This window comes from Ceratotherium simum, chromosome 2, assembly GCF_057802395.1.
Source record: "Ceratotherium simum simum isolate JZ-2026a chromosome 2, ASM5780239v1, whole genome shotgun sequence".
Taxonomy (NCBI): Eukaryota; Metazoa; Chordata; class Mammalia; order Perissodactyla; family Rhinocerotidae; genus Ceratotherium; species Ceratotherium simum.
The window spans coordinates 19,899,791-19,913,586 of record NC_141901.1 but is presented as its reverse complement, the minus strand read 5'-3'; the positions used below and the strand labels follow the sequence as shown (position 1 = coordinate 19,913,586).

Here is a 13,796-nt window from a genome sequence, read left to right as displayed (position 1 = left end):
GGATAAATACGTAGGATTGGAGTTGCTGGGTTATTGGGTGGGTGTATAATTTTATAAGAAGTTCCCAAACAGTTGTCCAAAAATGCTGTCATTTTATACTCCCACCAGCAGTGTATGAGAGTTCCACTTGTACAACATGCTCACCAACAATTGATATTGTCCATCTTTTTAGTTTTAGCCATTTTCGTGCGTGTGAAGTAGAATTTCAGAGTGGTCTTAATTAATATTTCCCTGATGATTAATGATGTTGAGGGTCTTTTAACGTGCTTATTGGCCACTTGTATGTCTACTTTTGTGAAATGTCTGTTCTTTTACCTATTTTTAAACTGAGTTTTTTATCCTTTTATTTTTGATTTGTAGGAGTCCTTTATATATTATGATATAAGATCTTTATCAGATATATGTATTAAGAATATTTTCTCTCAGTTCATGGCTTGCATTTTTAATAGACTTTATTTTTTTTTAGAGCACTTTTAGATTAACAGCAAAATTGAACAGAAAGTATAGAGAATTCCCAAATACTCCCTGCCCCTTCATATGTATAGTCTCCCTGACTATCAACATCCTGCACCAGAGTGGTATATTTGCTACAATCAATGAACACATTATTATCAATTGACACATGATTATCACCCAAAGTCCGTAGTTTACATTGGGGTTCATTCTTGGCATTGTGCATTCAATGGATTTGGACAAATGTATAGTGACATTTACCCACAATTATAGTATCACACAGAATAGTTTCAATGCCCTAAAATTCCCTATGCTCTGCCTATTTATCTCTCCCACCCCCCAACCCCTGACAACCATTGATCTTTCTACTGTCTCCATAGTTTTGCCTTTTCCAGAATGTCACATAGTTAGAATCATATAGTACATAACCTTTTCAGATTGGTTTCTTTCACTTAGCGATATACAGTTAAGGTTCCTCCATGTCTTTTCATGGTTTGATAGATAATTTCTTTTTAGCACTGAATAATATTCCATTCTCTGGATATACCACAGTTTATTTATCCATTCACCTACTGAAGAACATCTTGGTTGCTTCCAAGTTTTGACATTTATGAATAAAGCTACTACAAACATTGGTGTGCAGGTTTTTGTGTGGATAGAGTTGTCAACTCCTTTGAGTAAATACCAAAGAGCGTGATTGCTGGATCATATGGTAAGAGTATGTTTAGTTTTTTAAGAAACCACCAAACTGTCTTCCAAAGTGACTGTACCTTTTTGCATGCCCATCAGCAAAGAATGAGAATTACTGTTTCTTCCCATCCTCCCAGCATTTGGTGGTGTTACTGTTTTGGATTTTGGCCATTCTAATAGGTGTGCAGTGGTATCTCATTATTATTTTAATTTGCAATTGCCTAATGACATATGATATTGAATATCTTTTCATAGGCTTATTTGCATATCTTCTTGGGTGAGGTGTCTGTTCAGGTTTTTGCCCATTATTTAATTAGATTGTTCTAATTAAAGAATTTGATATACATATATGTTGTAAATAGATAAAGTATCTATTTACAATCAAGCTAATTGACATGTCCATCACCTCACATAGTTACAATTTTTTTGTGTGGTGAGAACACTTAGATCAACTCTCTTAACAATATGGACAGCTTCATGAATTTGCATGTCATCCTTGCCCAAAGGCCATGCTAATCTTCTGTAATCTAATCTCTAATCTCTCTAATTTTAGTATATGTGCTGCCCAAGTATTCAAGGTTTATTTTTTTTCCATAAATTTTTCCAGTTGTTCCAACACGATTTGTTTAAAAGGCTTTCTTATCCCATTGAATTGACTTGGTACTTTTATAAATATTCTGTTGACTGTATATGTTGGTCTGTTTTTTATTTCACTATTCTGCTCTATACACAGATACACACATACACGCATATATATATTTTATTTTATGACTCTATTGCCTAATCCAGGCTGGATTCATTATTACATTTTATTATCATTTATATGTGTTATATTTATTATAATTATATCCATTTTTAAAATTCCATTTTAAAAAATTAAAATTAAAACATTTTCATGAGTCCCTAAAAGTATTGTGGGCCCTAAGCATTGTGCCTTCTGTGCCTAAGGATAATTGGCCCTGGTAGGGGTAAAGCTAGCTTCTGTACATGTAGCCATGTCAGAAACCAGACACAGAGGCCGGGGAAATTTTCCCTAGGCGCATAGGCTGGGTTTGTAGGCCTTAAGAGCAGCAATTATCTAGTAGCCTGTGACGGTTATTTTCAGTGTTGTATTTTCAGTGTTGTATTTTCATTGTGTTATCTCTGAGCCTTCAGTAAAGTCTTGTTAAATATTATGATCCTGACTTAGTTGGTCTATAGGGAAAGGAAAGTATATAAGGAAAATATTTTTATCAGTCAGGGTTCTTGGTTGTAAGGAACAGAAACTAACTTTGGCTGACTGAGTGGCAAAGGAATTTTATTAAAGGGTATGAGGTAGTTCACAGAATGGTTGGGATGGTTGGAACATTAGGCTCAAGGCTAAGCTTTTAGGAAGAACGCTCAAAACTATGTCCCATGAGCAGGTCCAATGAGGAAAATGTTGCCATCACCAGGCACTAGAAGTTACAGTCTGCCTCATTGCCATTCTGTGCCAGGAAAGCAGTTGTACTGTTACCACTATAGCCATTAGCCTCAATGTATTCTTTGTGTCAAGAATTCAAACTTGTAGCCCCTGTACTGCCAGTGCAGAGTGAGAGACTGAATGTTTCATTAATAATTAGATCAACCAAATATAAGATCAACCACATATAAGATCAACCAAAATGCCTGAAAAGCAGAAAGTTAGGAGAATAGGACTTCTTAATTTCTCAAGAAGACAAAAATACCACATAATATATATCCTCAAGGAGTTCACAGTTTTCTGAAGGAGCTAAACATATGCACATCTACTAGTAAAGTCATTTCCTATATAATATAAGTGAAATGCTATGGGAACAGAGAGGAGAAGACAATTTCAAATGGAGCATTTGAACCTTAGATCTTGAAGAATAAGCATGATTTTGGTAAGCAGAGAATGGAACATTCTAGGAGAGAGAGAACCAAGTGGACAGATAAGCAGAGTTAAATTGCGTGGTATATTTGAGGAACTATACGTGGTTTACTGTGGGTGGTGAAAGAGGCTGTGGTGAAATATGAGGCTGAAGAAGTTGACCACTATTGTATTGTGTGAGCCTTACTTAAATATGAGGTCAGGGGTTCAAATGTGCTCTGGAAAACCCATTGAAGGTTTTTGAAGAAAGGGAGTCATATGGTACTCAACTGCATCACTGTGCTTGAGATGGATTATAATTATCCCAGGTTAGAGGAGCAGTGAGAGGCACTGGGGAAGTGATAGAAGAATTGGGTGGACTTTGGACTAACTTACTTCAAGGTCCTTTCTGACAGCAAGACTTGATCATCAAAGGGAGAAAGACCATTGGCAAAGAGATCGGCAAATATTGGCCAAAGTACTTCAGGAATAAGATCATAAAAACCTGGGCCTGGTGGTGGTAGAGAGAGTGGAAAAGAATACACACATTTGAGAGACATATTAAAGAAAGAAAATATGAGTTGCTGTCAGACCGAATATGAGAAGTTGAGGAAGAGACAGGAGTCAAAGAAATCTCCAGGATGCTTGAGTACAACAGAACCCGCGGAGATCAAGTTCAGGGAGCTGTGACCTTGGATGCCAAAGATTAGCTTGGATGGTTCTGAAAAGAAAAACACTTGAGCTCTGTTTTATTAAAATAGGTTTTTTTGTTTGTTTGTTTGTTTATTTGTTTGTTTTAACTAGTGGGAAAAGCTTTAGCCCACCAGGAAGCTCGTCCCTCCCCAACGGATGGAGTTACAGAGCTTTGATTTGGTCTGGGGCAACTCTGTTCCATAGCAATTAAACCTAGCAGGACATACAGCAACAAATCAGGAATGCAACCCATAAGCCCTGTGTTTTGTTTTGTTCCCTCTGCAGATTCTATGCTAGATATGTTAATTTTGTTCCATCATTCCTTCTTCTCCTCTTGCCCCTAAAACCCCAAATCCTCTCTTTTTATAAGGCCACCACTTTTCAAGTCTCCGGCCTGGGAGAGTGCTAGTACCAAAAAGAGAAAGTCAGAGGAGGTGTTAGTTTGTGAAAAGGATAAAAAATTTTATGTTAGGTGAGTTGAGTGTGAATTAAAGGCAAGAAATCTAAGTGCAAATTTCTAGCAGTAGATAGAAAGTGCAGATCTGAGCTCAAAAAGGAAATTGGAAATAGGGATACAGATTGGAAAGTCCTAGTCAAAAGCTGAGAGTTGAGGTTGCTAAAGATTCCATTGGAGAGAGGATATAGAGAGAACTAGAAGGCTCTGCTCTGAACTGTGGGGATTGAGCACCTTTACGCAGTGCGGGGAGGCAGAAAGAACAAAAGGATCGGAGAACAAAAGAGGCAGTGGGGACAGATGAAAGAAAATCCGGGAGACGGTAGCCGTATGAAAGCAAGGGAAACTTTCCCAAAAGGAGGACAGTTGATATTGGTTAAAGCTTTCTAAGTTCAAGGGGTTTGCCAATAAAAGGGAGGTCAAAAGAAAGATAAGAAAATAATATGGCATCCAATCAGGCAGAAAGAAGATTCTTATCAAGTCACAGTAGGCAATTAAAAGGAAAAAAGGGGGACTCGTCTGGGGGTGTAGTGGTTAAGTTTGCACGCTCCGCTTCAGGCAGCCCGGGGTTTGCAGGTTCAGATCCTGGGCACAGACCTACACACCGCTCATCAAGCCATGCTGTGGTGGCGTCCCGCATACAGAGATAGAGGAAGATTGGCACAGATGTTAGCTCAGTGACAATCTTCCTGAAGCAAAAAGAGGAAGATTGGCAACTGATGTTAGTTTAGGACCAATCTTCCTCACCAAAAACATAAAATAAAATAAAAGGAAAAAAGAGCCTGGAGAGCATATCCTCTCTCTGTTGGGATCTGCAGCAACTTTAACTCTCAGTTCTTGACCAGGACTTTCCAATATGTGTCTCTATTTCTAATTTCTTTTCTGAGCTCAGATCTGTGTTGTCTATCTACTTTCTAGATTGCAAGAAAATGAGTAGGCAGGAGAATGCCCATTATTGTAAGAAAGGGCTCAGTAAGTGGTTCAGAATCTCTGACAGACCCAAATCTATGGCACTTTTGTAGCCCCCAAGTTTAGGCTTAGTAAGATGGAAAATCTGCTACCTTCGGTTGGATAAGTGATTCTGCAACCCTGGGAATGTATAGAAAATGATGATATAGCTCAAATGTATAGAATTCCTATTTTTGTATTAGTTTAGGGATATGTTTTGTAATTGTTTTTGTGATAATTTGTATGTGTTTGTTGGTTACTTAAGTGTTTACATAAATTATGCTTTTTAGGTTTGAAAGTCTATTCCGTCAGATATTTGAAGTGTGTGAAGATTATGCAAAATTTGAAAACATAGTTTAAAATGTTTTAGGGAGATTTAATCTTTTTAAACTTATAATTAATTGAATATTAATCTAATAAGAAATAAAAGTGATCTTTTATATTTTAAATTATTAGATTTGTAAATAGAATATGTTGAACTTAAAAATGAAGTTTTACTCAGAAAACATGGGGAAATCTTGATAACATTGGATTTGGCAATGATTTCTTGGATATGACACCAAAAACAAAGGCAACAAAAGGAAAAATAGATAAATTGAACTTCAAAAATTTAAAATTTTTGTGCATCCAAGGACACTATCAAGAGAATGAAAAGACAATCTACAGAATGGGAGAAAATATTTGCAAATCATATATCTGATAAGGGATTAAATCTAGACTATATAAAAAACTCCTACAATTCAACAACAAAAAAACAAACAACCCAATTGAAAAATGTAAAGATGTTTTAGGAGTGGAAAGGACTTGAATAGACATTTCTCCAAAGAAGATATACACATGGCCAATAAGCACATGAAAAGATGCTCAACATCACTAGTCACTAGAGAAATGCAAATTAAAACCACAATGAGATACCACTTCAACCCGTTAGGATACCATTTATCAGAAAACGAGAAATATCAGGTGTTAGCAGGAATGTGGAGAAATTGAAACCCTTGTGCATTGCTGGGGGAAATGTAAAATGGTGCAGCCCCTCTGGAAAACAGTTTGGCATTTCCTCAAAAAGTTGAATGTAGAATTACGATATGATCAAGCAAGTCCACTCCTAGGTGTATACCCCTAAAGAATTGAAAGCAGGGACTCAAACAGACACTTTACAACAGTGTTCAAAGAAGCACTATTCACAATAGCTAAAAAGTGGAAACAACCCAAATGTCCATCAACAGATGAATGGATAAACAAAATGTGGTATATATAATGGAATATTGTTCACCCATAAAAAGCAATGAAATTCGTTTTATTTTTTTTAATTTTTTGTTTATTGCAGTAACATTGGTTTATAACATTGTATCAATTTCAGGTGTACATCATTATACTTCTGTTTCTGCATAGATTACATCATGTTCATCACCCAAATACTAATTACAACCCATCACCACACACATGTGCCGAATTATCCCTTTCACCCTCCTCCCTCCCCCCTTCCCCTCTGGTAACCACCAATCCAATCTCTATCTCTATGTGTTTGTTTATTGTTGTTATTATCTACTACTTAATGAAGGAAATCATGTGGTATTTGACCTTCTCCCTCTGACTTATTTCACTTTGCATAATACCCTCAATGTCCATCCATGTTGTCACAAATGCCTGGATTTCATTGTTTCTTATGGCTGAGTAGTATTCCATTGTGTATATATACCACATCTTCTTTATCCATTCGTCCCTTGATGGGCACTTAGGTTGCTTCCAAGTCTTGGCTATTGTGAATAACACTGCAATGAACACAGGGGTGCATGCATCTTTACGCATTGGTGTTTTCAAGTTCTTTGGATAAATACCCAGCAGTGGAATAGCTGGATCATATGGTAGTTCTATCCTTGATTTTTTGAGGAATCTCCATAGTGTTTTCCCTAGTGGCTGCACCAGTTTGCACACCCACCAGCAGTGTATGAGAGTTCCCTCCTCTCCACATCCTCTCCAACACATGCTGTTTCCCGTCTTGTTAATTATAGCCATTCTGACGGGCGTGAGGTGATATCTCATTGTAGTTTTGATTTGCATTTCCCTGATAGTTAATGATGTTGAACATCTTTTCATGTGTCTGTTGGCCATCTGTATATCTTCTTTGGAGAAATGTCTGTTCACGTTTTTGCCCATTTTTTAATTGGGTTGTTAGTTTTTTTGTTGTTGAGATGCATGAGTTCTTTATATATTTTGGAGATTAAGCCCTTATCAGATGTATGGTTTGCAAATATCTTCTCCCAATTGTTAGGTTGTCTTTTCGTTTTGTTGATGGTTTCCTTTGCTGTGCAGAAAAAAAGCAATGAAATTCTGATACATGCTACAACATGAATGAACCTTGAAAATATTATGCTAAGAGAAATAAGCCAAATACAAAAGGACAAATACTTATATGAGGTACCTAGAATAGTCAAATTCATAGAGACAGAAAGTAGAATAGAGGTTACCAGGGAGTGGGGGGGAATGCAGAGTTATTGTTTAATGGGTACAGAGATTCTCTTGGAGATGATGAAAAAATTCTGGAAGTGCGTAGTGGCCATGGAAGCACAACATCATGAATGTACTTAATGCCACCGAATTGTACACTTAAAAATGATTATAATGATAAATTTTATGTTACATGTATTTTACCACAATAAAAAATAAAACAGTTTTTTTAAAAAACCCGGGTTTTAAGATTTACAACTCTAGCAAATTGAATACTGATTTTAAGACAAGTAATTGTAGATGAGTATTCCTTTCCAAATCAGTCTTCCCTGGACAGTGATCATTGTCAATTGACAGAACTGTGAACAAGGTAAAGGTGAAGTTTGATTTTAGAAGTCAAGAGGTCAGTTTAAGTTGTTTGAAGGAGGTAGAAGGCAGAAATAAGAGGCTAAAGAGAATACTTGTGATGAGGAAATTGAAAGTATTTTATTTTAATTTTTTAAATGTTAGTTCTTTTCTTTTCTTTTTTTTTTTTTTTGATGAGGAAGATCAGCCCTGAGCTAACATCCATGCCAATCCTCCTCTTTTTGCTGAGGAAGACAGGCCCTGAGCTAACATCTATTGCCAATCCTCCTCCTTTTTTCCTTTTTCTCCCCAAAGCCCCAGTAGATAGTTGTATGTCATAGTTGCACATCCTTCTAGTTGCTGTATGTGGGATGCAGCCTCAGCATGGCCAGAGAAGTGGTGCGTCGGTGCGCGCCCAGGATCCGAACCCGGGCTGCCAGTAGCGGAGTGCGCACACTTAACCGCTAAGCCATGGGGCCGGCCCCGAAAGTGTTTGATTTTAAATGGAAGAAATAGCCTATCATTAGAAGAAACATTTACGTTAAGTGACAATGGTGTTTTTAATTTAGAAAAAACTTCTGCATATCTGAAGGGACAGAATGGGAAGAGATGGTAGATGATGGAAAGAAGGGTAAATGAGGTGAGGAGGATAGGGGAGGAGATGGGAAAGCAGAAGACATTGAAGGAGGAACATGTATTTATGGAAGATGGGCAGGAAAAGAGAAAATGCAAAGATGTTTTAGAAATGGAAAGGAAGAAAGGCCGAAGAGATCATTTACCAATAACTTTGATCTCTGTAGAGCAGAAGGTTGGAGGTTAAATCATCTTTGGATAATGAAGAGTTCCTAGATCTAGAATCTAAGCCTTTACATGGCCTGCTCCCTCTGTCCTGAATGCTTTTCTGCATCATGGGGCTCATCCCTCATCTTCTTCAAGTCGCTTTCTCTGTGAGCCCAATCCTCACAGCATATCTAAAATCTTCACCTGCTCTCTGCTGTCCTTAACTCCCTTATCCTCTCCTCTTTCTATTTCATAGCTCTTATCACCTTCAAACATACTATAAAATTACTTACTCTATTTGTTTTCTATTATCTGTCACCTTCCACTAGAATGTAAGGCCACAGGGCAGGGATTTTTATCTCTTTTGTTTACTTAGAATGATGCCTGGTGCTCAATAAATACTTGTTGAATGAGTAAATAGAAAGTTTGATGTTGAATAGGGGTGAGAAAAAAGGAGGGAAAAGTCATAGTTGAAAGCAGGACTGATATACAGTTGTATGGTTTGAACGGTTAGGGACATACTTTTGTATCAGTTGGTAAACATCTGCTGCCCAGGCAACCTCAGCTTCTCTTCTAGGACCCTAACTCAGCAATTAAAGGGTAAATACAGGGTGTAGCTGGGAGCTTCTCTCAGACTCTCCTGCATCAGTTCAAAGTTGGTGCCTCTGCTATACTAGTTAACATTTTTGAATATTATCCCCAATATAGACAGTGTTAAGGAATCAGTAAGAGATGACCAAAAAGATTCCTGGGCAGCAGTATGGGCCCTGTTGAGGTTATGAATTTAGAGAAAGCCATGTTAACAAAGTTCCATGACTTCCTCCAGCAACAATTCTCAGCTTGGGGACCAGCACACAGAAGTGACAATAGAGATGATTTAGAAAGATCAGATGTAGTCAGGAGAGTACAGGAGCTAGAGATTTAAGGTGCAAGGAAGGAGTTTCTTTGGGATGGTTGATATTGGAGTCCAGGTTAAGGTTTAAATGTCACTAGGAGACTAATGGGTTAGGGGGCTCCAGTGATGAGAAAATCGAGAATGGTGGTCTACTACCCAACCCATTTGAACTTTGGGACTAAAAGGGCAAAGAGACAGTGTCAACTTCAATGATATTTTTCCTGCTATAATATGGATCTGAGGACCTTGTCATTTTAGTATTAAATTGAGACAGTACCTCTTTATCATGGATTGTCTTGAGCATTATAGGAAATAGCATAGGCACATAAGACATGGTACCCACCCTTTAGATGCTTATCATGTAGTGGGAGAGGCAAGACTGATGTTCTTCAGACAATGCATGTCACTTGTAAGACTGTGTATTATCGATTATAAATACTATTTGACTTTAAATTCTCCAAAACCAATATAAAAGCAGTGGGTAGTAGGCAGCCTCTGGTAACCATCCACTGCTCTCTTGGACTCTGTCCCCAGTATGTACTATGGTTTCAGCTTCTCTAGAGAATTCTGCCTGCCAGTGAAAGTGCTACCTTGAGATTGTGTTGTAAAGTGTTTAAACCCATTTCAAATTTAATGCATGTTATCACTGCTGTGATTAGCACCCGTACAAGCTCCTGACCACACCACTCACATTCCAAATTTCCTCTTTGGAAAGAGAAGCTCTGGTCATACTTATCCCTTGGCCAAGTATCCATTTCTGTACCTTTCCTTTCACTTTTAAAAAGATGTTTGGTTTGTTGTTTGAGTGTTATTAGCAATCTGTAAAACACAGATCCTGCTTTGATTTCTACTCTTAAATCATGCAGTAATTTGTGTGATTTTAATTTAACTTGTGCCTGCTTTTCAGTCTAGACACACGTTTACCTTGCAATAACAGGTGATATCATCTCTACAGAGGAATATGCTCTTATTAAAGCTGTCTGTGGTTGAAAGTACCATATTTTTGTAAGAAATTATGTAGTGATAGCTCTGCTTGTATTCAAGGGTAAGGGGGGGAATGATATATTTCTTCCTTAGCTTATTATAATTAGAGATATTTGTATGAAAATAGAATCTCTGTTGCTTAAGTGTTGCTCAGCTCCTGCTGATCAGTTCTCACTCACAGGCATCATCCTTTGTGATATAATAGTTAGTTGCTGTGGAGATGATTATCCTGTCATGGAGAAAAGAGACTTATGAATTTAAATGAAGAATGAGCAGCAGGAGCAAAAGAACTATGCCAAAAGCCAAGCATTTCCTCCAATTTAATTTTCTCTTGCCTTTTTAATATATGTTATATTATAAAGTTGGATGTATCAAATAACACAGTTTCAGGGTTAATGACGAATAATGACAAAAGGAAAATTTAAACGAAAAGGCAAGATATAATGCTGACATTCTATACATAGGCAAGAATGAGTTCAAGTTAAAGAAAACTCAACAATAATAAACATATACTATTGGGCCATACCACCACGGTTTAGATAAACAGTTAAGCTATTTGAACAGTTCTATTGCAGCCTAACTTTTGATGAGTTGTTGAGGTAATTTAGGCATAATGCAACAGGAAGGAAGCAGAATGTTGAGATAGAAAGAGAGCAGGCTTTGTGTCAAACAGAGTTGGGTTGAATATCATTTACAAGTCATGGATTTTAGGCAGGCGACTTGACCCTCTTTGAACTTCAATTTCATCAACTATAAAATTGGGATAAATTTGTAGGGTTGTTTTCTGGGCTATTCAACCAGTATGCACTCATATGGCCTTATCAGTTGTTTATAGCCAATCTCTCTTCTGATTGGTTATTGCATTCATTATGATAGGTCAGTGCCCATTCTGTGCTAGTTATTAAATATTTGGAATATCATCTATGTTAGTCAGGACAGGATAGGCTATGCTGCAGTAACATATTGTAAAATCTCAGTGGTTTAACACAATGAAATTATGTTTTGCTCTCACATGTTACAATGTGGATCTGGCTTCCAGGCCAAGATCATTATAGCAGGAGAGGAATGGAGGAGGCATACCAGCTTTTAACTTCCTTGGCCCCAAAGAAACGTGTTATTTCTACTCAGTCCATTGGCCCAAACTAGTAACATGGCTCAACCTATCTGCAAGGGAGGCTGGGAAATGTAGAGGAGGTTATGGAGTCATTGGTGAGCAGTAACTGTCTTTGCCACATCTCCCCTTGTTCTGTGAGGATTAGATGAGATAATGTGTATAAAAGATTTACAATTGTACCTGATGAGTTAGGTCAGACCACAGAGGCTGATCCAGGTTTAACGCTCGGTTTGAATGATGAGTTGGTTGAGACTACAGTATTTTTATTCTCACCTGAAACCAGCAAAGAATCAGAAGAAAGGATAACACATGAAATCAACCAAGGATGTAGGACAGTGCACGTTGAATGCAGCATCCCAGTGCCTCCACCTGCCTTGTTCCTTTTGGAAGCATGTCTCAGGTTCAGCAGCCTCAGCAGCCCATGGAAAGGAGTAATTTGCCAGGTCAGAGGTGCCCAGAACAAAGGCTTGGTGCCTTTCCATGATTTTAGGCTGGGCTGGGTAGTGGTAGTGTGGGGAGAGAAGGGGAGAAGTCAACATGTAAGGGTCCAGCCTATTAGCATAAACGGATTTCTTGCTGAGTCACAGTTATCTATTACACAATTTATTCCTTACTGCATTTTTGAGACTGCATTAATAAGAATTTCCTGAGTTCATACTTTATGTCTATGGTAGAATTATACTGGGCGCTACAGGGAAATGCTAAAGAAAACGAAAACCTAGTCTCTTCTCATAAGGAATTTATAATATAATTAAGGAGAGTAAGTCACTATCAGTAAACAATTCAATCAATTAAAGACAAAACTATACCTATGAAACACAATTTAAAAAGAGGGTAGCGTATAATAAGATGTTGATTTGGAGGTACAAATGACAAAAAGTGAATGAAAGGAGAGAATAATTACTAGGAAAGTTAGTAGAAGTCAGGCATCATTAATTCTCCATGGATTGTTAAAGAATATTTCAGTTTAGGTTCAGGTACCAAAATCAAGAAGTGCAGAGAATTTCAGATCACATTTAACAACGGGACTGGTCTTAGAGGCTGAAGAAATTTCAACTCAGTTGCTATGGACATGGTGACAGCAGGAGGAGCCTGGATGCTGTGGGAATGGAATGCACATGAGATATACCCTGGGGCTTCCCAGAAATGCCTGAAGAAGACTGGGGAGACAGAGCTGAGGTCTTGCAGTTACCCAGTGAGGGGCTAATGAGAAGGAAAAGTTGGGCATTAATACATTCATACCAATAGGTTATAGGACTATTTGAATTATATTACAATTGCAACCATTATCTGTATATAGTTTAAATCTTGATATTATATCGTAAGCATTTTCCCATATTCTGAAATACTACTTAAAACATAATTTGTAATGGACAGAAAATAATACTTCTCAAGTGTTAGATAATGTGTAAATGTTTAGAAATATACATTCTTTCATCTAATTTCTATAATATCTATTTGAAGTAGGTACTATTACCACTGCGTTGCAGATGAAAAATCCAAGGCTAGAAGATTATTAAAGTCACACAGCAAGTGTCTGAGTCAAGGTGAAACCTTAGTTTGTCTGATTTGAAAGCCTATCCTCTAACTAGTATATTATACTGCCTTTCCTATTATATGCTATCATGTTGATGTGCCACCAATTAATGAACTGATTTCCTATACAGTTAAACAAATATTTAAGTTGTTTCAAAGTTTTTTTTAGTATGAATAATCTATGGTAAACATCCTTGCACATACATACATCTTGCGTATATAAGCTTTATGTACATCCTTACACATGAATCTCTTTAACAGCGCGTATTTCTATAGGATGAACTCCTTAAAGAGGAAATACTAGGGAGCTGGCCTGGTTGCACAGTGGTTAAGTTCACGTGCTCCACTTTGGCAGCCTGGGGGTTCACTGGTTCGGATCCCAGGCACGGACCTACACATGCTCATCAAACCATGCTGTTGCGGCGTCCCATATACACAATAGAGAAAGACTGGCACAGATGTTAGTTCAGAGGCAGTCTTCGTCACCAAAAAAAATAAATAAATAAAGAGGAAATACTGGTCATCAAAGAGTTTAAACTTCTTAAAGTTTTTGATAACATTATCAAATTTTCCAACTTAAAAGTTATATTAACTATATGTTCACCTA

The 13,796-nt window shown here is 37.5% G+C and overlaps 1 non-coding gene across 1 annotated transcript; it reads right to left on the bottom strand.

The window, feature by feature from the left end:
• Nucleotides 1-1,602: 1,602 nt before the first annotated feature.
• Nucleotides 1,603-1,712, bottom strand: LOC147917767 (U6 spliceosomal RNA). Its single transcript, XR_015549344.1, has one exon. It is a non-coding gene; the product is annotated as a U6 spliceosomal RNA (small nuclear RNA).
• Nucleotides 1,713-13,796: the final 12,084 nt, after the last annotated feature.